The sequence below is a fragment of the Mesocricetus auratus genome, unplaced genomic scaffold, assembly GCF_017639785.1.
Source record: "Mesocricetus auratus isolate SY011 unplaced genomic scaffold, BCM_Maur_2.0 Super-Scaffold_100020, whole genome shotgun sequence".
Taxonomy (NCBI): domain Eukaryota; kingdom Metazoa; phylum Chordata; class Mammalia; order Rodentia; family Cricetidae; genus Mesocricetus; species Mesocricetus auratus.
The window spans coordinates 27,345,690-27,352,386 of NW_024429201.1; the positions used below are offsets into that span (position 1 = coordinate 27,345,690).

The following is a 6,697-nucleotide window of genomic DNA, read 5'->3' on the forward strand; positions in this document are numbered from 1 at the left end:
TATTGGATATTACTCCTACAAGAATTTTCTGTCTCATCTTGATTTTGTATGTTAGAAATGACACAGGGCCCCAAAGACTTCACTGTGCCAATTAAAGTGTTTTGTTTAACCCATTCAACACTTTTCAACAATGGTGGAACTTATTCCACATTTAAAATGTTCATTGATGTAAAAATATAAGTTGTGTTTTGCTCTTAAAAAGCTGACATATCTTTTATGAAGAAGAAATGATATCTAATGTTCTCATCACCATGAAATGGTAACATTTAAAGGAATGACTATGCTAATTATCTTGATCTGCTTCTTAATACAATGTGTACATGTGTAGAAGCATTGCATCGTGTATAATTACTTTATGACAAGCAAGTTAAAGGATAAAACAAGAAAAAATGTGACTCGTGTGACTTCCTGTGGGCCAGCTAGGTAGAACTGAGTCGTGGATTTGCTCTGTGGTCAGGACAAGGGCTCTCTAAGAAGCCACAAGCCCCACTTGGATGGCTTACATCACTCAATAGTGTTATCTCCCTGCCCTTCAGGCACTAAGTTTGTACCTGTGAAACTCTGAATGTTTTCTCCGAGGCCATAGGGAATGTTGTTGGGATAGGAGGATTGCATGCCTCTATAATTACATCTGCCTACGCACGTCTGTAGTGTAGAAATCCCCAAAATGGAGGCTGCTTCTCTCTGTTTACTTTTTAATGAGGTGAAGAAAAGGAGAGTGGAGCTCTCTGAAATGTCTCTGCATAGAAGCAAAAGGCTGCTATTTATAATCCACCTCCTTTCTGCTATGAGCTAATATTCGTCAGGAGACCATCATTTCTCAAAAGCCCCAAGTTGCGGGTCATCACAGCAATCTCTCTACTCCATCTTTCCCATGTGGAGGAGTCGGAGGTTCTTCCTCTTCACCATGCTCGGGTTCTGTAAATGGAAGAAAAAGCTGAACCATGACCCTTGCCTTTGGATGTATACAGAGAGATGCTTATCAACTTTGGTGATATTGACTTCATTTTTAATATCATGGAGTCAGTTGTGAATCAATACCTGTCCAATTCTTGTCTAATAAATGTCCTTATCTGAAGGTTATTAAAAACAAACAAAAATAGGTCCTATTTCCTTAACGCAGCTGGAAGATCTGGCCATGACAAAATTATTTCCCACAATTATCGAGAGCAAAATTTGAATTTGTCATAAAAAGAATCTTTCATTAGCCAATGTTTTTAGTCTAAGTGGTTTCTCCCCAAGTGACTGTTTACTAAGAAAGATCTCAGGACTGACTGGAGATGTTGCTCGGTTGCAGAGGGCCTGCCTGACAGATGCAAGGCCCTGGGTTTTACTCCCAGCACACTGGGCGGGGCTGGGGAGGAAACCTCTAAATATACATGTGAAAGGATACCACACCAAGCACGGGGACCCACGGTCAACAGTGAACATTTGTCTCAGTTTCTGTAGCACACCTCCATCGTGCCTCAGTCTATCAATTCACACGAATTTCTGACACACTTAGCAGCACATTCCATCCATACTCAGCATTTACATCATTGGAGTTCCATATTCACTTACATCTTTACTCAATTTATTGGAATGAAGGTCTAATGGTACAGCACACTCCTGGTATTAGCATGTACCCTGGGTGTGACCCCGAAGCACCAAATAATAGAAATAGTAATAATAATAACAATAAAGAAAACATTATTGTAATACATATACACACACATATATATATACATATATATACATATACATATATATATATAAGATAAAATTCACCATCATAATCACTTTGAGGTGTGTCATCCTGTGGTAGTACGTGTATTCACATTATTGTGTGTGATCCCCACCATCCAACTGCAGAACTCTTTCTTTCTGCCCAGTAAAACTCTGCCTGTTAGACACCAACTCTTAGAGCCTGAGGATACTTTCATGCTATGATCTGTCTCTGTTGAAGTTGATTATTCTCAGCACTTCATATGTGTAGATCCACACAGGGTTTTTTCCCTTGTAAGTGGCTCATTTTCCTTAGTGTAAGTTTTTTTGTTGTTGCTGTGGAGATTTGAAACTTTTATTTTTGTGGGTTTTTGAGATAGAATTTCTCTGTTTCCTTGACTCTCCTGGAATTGACTCTGCAGAGACCAGGTTTGTCTCAAACTCAAGAGACCTGCCTGTTTCTGCCTCCTGAGTGGGATCAAAGGCGTGCCCCACCACTGTCTGGCTCGTGTAATGTTTTTAAGACCCATCTGTTCTATGCCAGGATTGCCTTCCTTTATGATGGAATACTATTCCATTGGTTGTATATACTGCAGTTTTATTTATTCGTTCATTATCAGATTCTTGGTTGCATCCATTTTTTCCCCCTGTAGACTTTAAGATTTTAGGTCGGATATAGGTTCCTTCACTTTTGACTTTTATAAAGGACACTGCTGTGGGTATGGGTGCACAGGTCTCTATTTGAGAGTCTCTTTCACCACAGTGGGGTGCACACCCTGGAGTAGAAGTGGAGGATCATGCACTAAGCTCACATTTATTTATTTATTTTGAGAAATGATGGCATATATATATATATATATAAAATAGAAAATGCACATTACTAAAGAGTGCCATTGATGGCTTGTGAAAAACATATACTAGGTTTTTTCCAATTTTATTTTTCAGGTCCTCAATATGTAAGTTAGTCTTTCAGTCAGAAAACTGATGATTTCTGTGACCAGAACTCTGGTGGGGAAAGTGTAGACTTAGATGATGTTAAGGCATCCAGAGATAGAACCACTCCTCTCTCACCAGCATAGATTTTGAGGTCTTCAATGGCTCTCACAATCCCATTTGGAAGTTCACAAAACTAACCTCCCCTCTTCTCCTACTGACTATGAACATATTATCTTGGGCAAGCAGCTACCACACCACTTTCAAAGAGGGACTTAAGCAGAATTTTCAACTCTTTATTTCCAGGAAGAAATTATCTCTCCCTACACTCAACAGGTAGACTCTCCAGAGTCTAAAGATTTTCAACAGGCAGTGGGCAGAGTTTATTTTATAGATCAAGGATTTATCATTGACATAAAAACAAACAAAAACAACCAATGCACACCAAAGGTCCCAACCTCAAGCCATATTCTTAGCACTCATGGGAAGGGGAGTGGAGAAAAAAAAACAAAAAACAAAAAACAAAAAAATAGATTCTGCAGATAGTATTAAATAGAAGCTAGTGGACCTGGTGGTGCACACCTTTGATCCAGCACTCCAGAGGCAGCCTGGTCTACACAGAGAGAGTTCCAGGACAGCCAGGGCTACACGAAAGAATACTATCTCGAAAAACCAAGAAAAGAAATAGTAAAATCATTGTTATTTCTATTACATGTTTAGTGTAGCTTGTTCCTGATTTGAGAGTTTCATATCTAGAAATTTCTCTTATAGACACATTGTTAGAACTGTACCAGGATGTACGTGTGTGGGGTCGCTCATGGTCACAAGGATGGCAGAACACAAGGTGGAAGGTATTGTTAAAAATTGATCCTGAGAGACTACATTTAACTGGTGTAACTCACTTTGCCAGCTTGAACGCAAATGAAGTTACATCTTTATAAAGTGATTTCAATGGCATTGGCTCCAAATATCCACGTGCCAGATTAAAGCCAGAGAAGCCCAATGCCTGTTGTCATCCCCCCAACCTCCACCCTGCAGGCCCGTCCATCCCCCTGCATTGTACAATCAGCCTGAGGCTTTCCTCTTGAGCATGGCTCATCCTGCCTCCAAATGCCTCATGAAGACAGAGGAGAATCTGATTAGTGGAGAGGAGCCCTGTTTTCATGTCTGCTGCTCCTGCTTGCCATAATACAGCTGTTGAAAGCTGCAAATTTAATAAGCAGGGACTCTCGTCCCAAAAATAAGGTCGGGAACAAAAGGGTTGACTGGTTTTGTGAAAAATAAAAGTAGAGATTATCTTAATTATCTTTAGACATGATGTACCTTTGAAGAATGTATACAACATAATTGAACATACACTCTACCTAAACAGTGCTCTAGTCTGTTAGAATAAACAATGAATCAAGCACTGATCCAGTGGAGGAACAATTTACCTAGCAAAAGTATTTTGCAGTAAAATTTGACACTTCACTTCATACTGACTTCTACAGCAGAAGACTGGGGTCATTTGTAAGAAGATGTAGAGGTTCGTACATTTCTCTAAGAGCCTCTTTTAGTCCTTTGAGATTCAAGCAAGCCTCCTTTTGAAGCATGTACCCTGTTAGCATCACTTTGTTTTTCTCATTGTGAGAGGGCCCAGCACTGCCAGACACTCATTTGCTTATGAAACACTTGTCCAGAATCACTTCCAATGGCTTCATAACATCCTGCATCTTCTGCAAGATTAGCAACTTTGCACTACAACTGAAATGCACTTTATTTACATTGAATTGTGGGAAGTTTATAACATCTGCACTCAGCGAAATTGGCTGGTGGAGCAGGGATAGACGCTGGAATTAAGTTGGGAGGGGCATTCAAGTGGGAACTAGTTTAGCAAGGGGTCAGTTCATTACTGGATGTTTCCTGTTACGACTAATTTCTGCTTTCCTACACAACTTAGCAACTACTGGGATTCAGGGAATGATAAGGGAGTTGGATAACAAGGAATTTCTGTCCTTGCCTCACTAACAAGGAACACAGTGGGCAAGAACATGGAAAGGCATTTACAATGCATTGTTATGGAAAAACAGCCAACTCCGAATGAACAGTATAACTGTGTTTTTATGGACAGTAGTAAAGCACTAAAATGTAGCAGGAAAACCAGCCTGAATGACACAGCAAAGGAGTAGCAGCCTCTGATGGGTGTGGCAAGGAAGTAACCTCATTTTTTAAAGGAGCATTTACATTTTAAAATACAATAAAAACGAGTTAAGGGTAATTTTTCAGTAGTTTGTCTGAGAAAGGGCCGGAATAGAAAAGAAGGAGAAAAAGAAGGAAGAAACAAAAGGATAAACACCGTGAAAAGAGAAACAGGCTGTGAGCCGGGCAGTGTTCAAACAAGGGATGCCCCTGCCTTTGCAGCCCTTCTCCAGGACTGCCATGCTTCATTAGAGGCGAAAGCTCCTTTTCAGCATGGTCAAGCCACAGGCATTTTCAAGGCTGTTCTTTTCAAGGCACTATGTTACAGAGTACTGCTCAGAGGAACACAAGGGTCCCTAAGACTTCATGTCCCTTCGTCAGATAGCTAACAACCTGAGGTGACATCTGCGCTCCAAGAATCGAGCACCGGTTCAGCCTGAAAGGTGAAGGAACCAACTGCGGACTTCCCAGTCTTGGACTCCACTGGTCCAAGCATGAGATGAGATGTCCTCACTGAGTGAAAATGAAATTCTTTATCTTCCACAGGAAGAGAAATCTAGGGACCGGCCTAAAGGCCATTTAGAGTGTCCGCCTAGATGCTACAAGAGTTTCTGGAGGCCTGTGATGGTGAGAGCTTTGAACTGAGGTGCTCACAGTCAGTACTTTTATCTCTGCCCTGTCTTAGGAATAAGGAACCAGAAAGTCCATTAGTGTCGGTCTGTTGCTAAGATCAGAACAGGATTTGAACCTAGGATCTCTGCCTCCGGTGCACATGTCAGCTTAGAGATGATCATTACATGGTTCTCCTGCAAGGCAGGTTAGTCCAGGAGGAAAAAGGAAACTCTCTGTGGGAATGGAATTTGGAGAAAGGTAATACTTACCAACAAACAACAGCGCCACCCATGAACTCTCCATAGGCTTCCGGGAGGAGAGGTTGCCAAGACAGCTGTGCACTTGGTTCTTCCTGCCACTCCTGGAAATGATCCCTGCAGGGCAGAGTTGAAGAGCATTAGCTGGGTAGCACGTTCTCTGTTAGCCAACACATACTCAGAGTTGCAGCTAGGTTCTACACTCAGCTGTAACAAATGGCTTTAGGAAGTCACCACTGTAGAAACTTCAATGGTGGGCTTACTGTGTATGGCACATTCTTATCCAGGAGGAAGTGTTTTCTGTGTGCTATTTAGCATACCAACTGTGGCCATGGAGTATACCTAACGTTTAGCATTCCTATGTGTCAAGTTATTCTTTAATATTTTAGAAATACAAAGGAAAGTGACACTTACCTAGTCTTGTGGCATAATTTAGATCTGTGATCTATTCCAAAAGTGAAACATTTGTTAAAAAACAAACCAAAAAGTTCACTTGACTTTTTTTTTCATCAGGCAAAGTTTGTTACATGTATTAGTTTATCCGGAACTCACTTCAGTTTAAAAAGTGGTTTGAGTTCACCACCACAGTAATGAAAAACAAAATGCTTTGTCACGTCACTTCTTGTAGATGAAAGCAAACTGCTTCTTAGATGCAATTGTTTGTGTGTGTTTGAGAATTTCATATATGTATATAAGGTGTCTTGATCAGATTCATCCCCCATTCCCTCCCCTCCAGCCCATCCCCTGTTCTTTCTACCACATGTCCCTTTCAACTTCACTTGCTCTTTTAAAAAGTGCACAGTCCCCTTAGTGCTGCTGCATGTATGTTCCGTCACAGCATGGGCAGCCTCTCAGGGGCCTCATCACCGAAGACCTCCCTTCCTTGGCAGTCACTAGTCACCAGTAGCTCTTTAGTTAGGGCTGGAACTGCATAAGTTCCTCCCTCGTTGTCTTAGTTAGGGTTTCTATTTCTGTGAAGACATACCATGAGCACGGCAACTCTTATAAAAAAC

The 6,697-nt window shown here is 41.1% G+C and overlaps 1 long non-coding RNA gene across 1 annotated transcript; it reads right to left on the reverse strand.

Moving 5' to 3' along the window:
• Window positions 1-681: 681 nt before the first annotated feature.
• Window positions 682-5,820, reverse strand: LOC110339574. The gene is made up of 2 exons (XR_002381625.2): window positions 5,697-5,820; window positions 682-918 (listed from the first exon to the last, which is right to left on the reverse strand). It is a non-coding gene; the product is annotated as an uncharacterized LOC110339574 (long non-coding RNA).
• Between the last annotated feature and the right edge of the window lie 877 nt (window positions 5,821-6,697).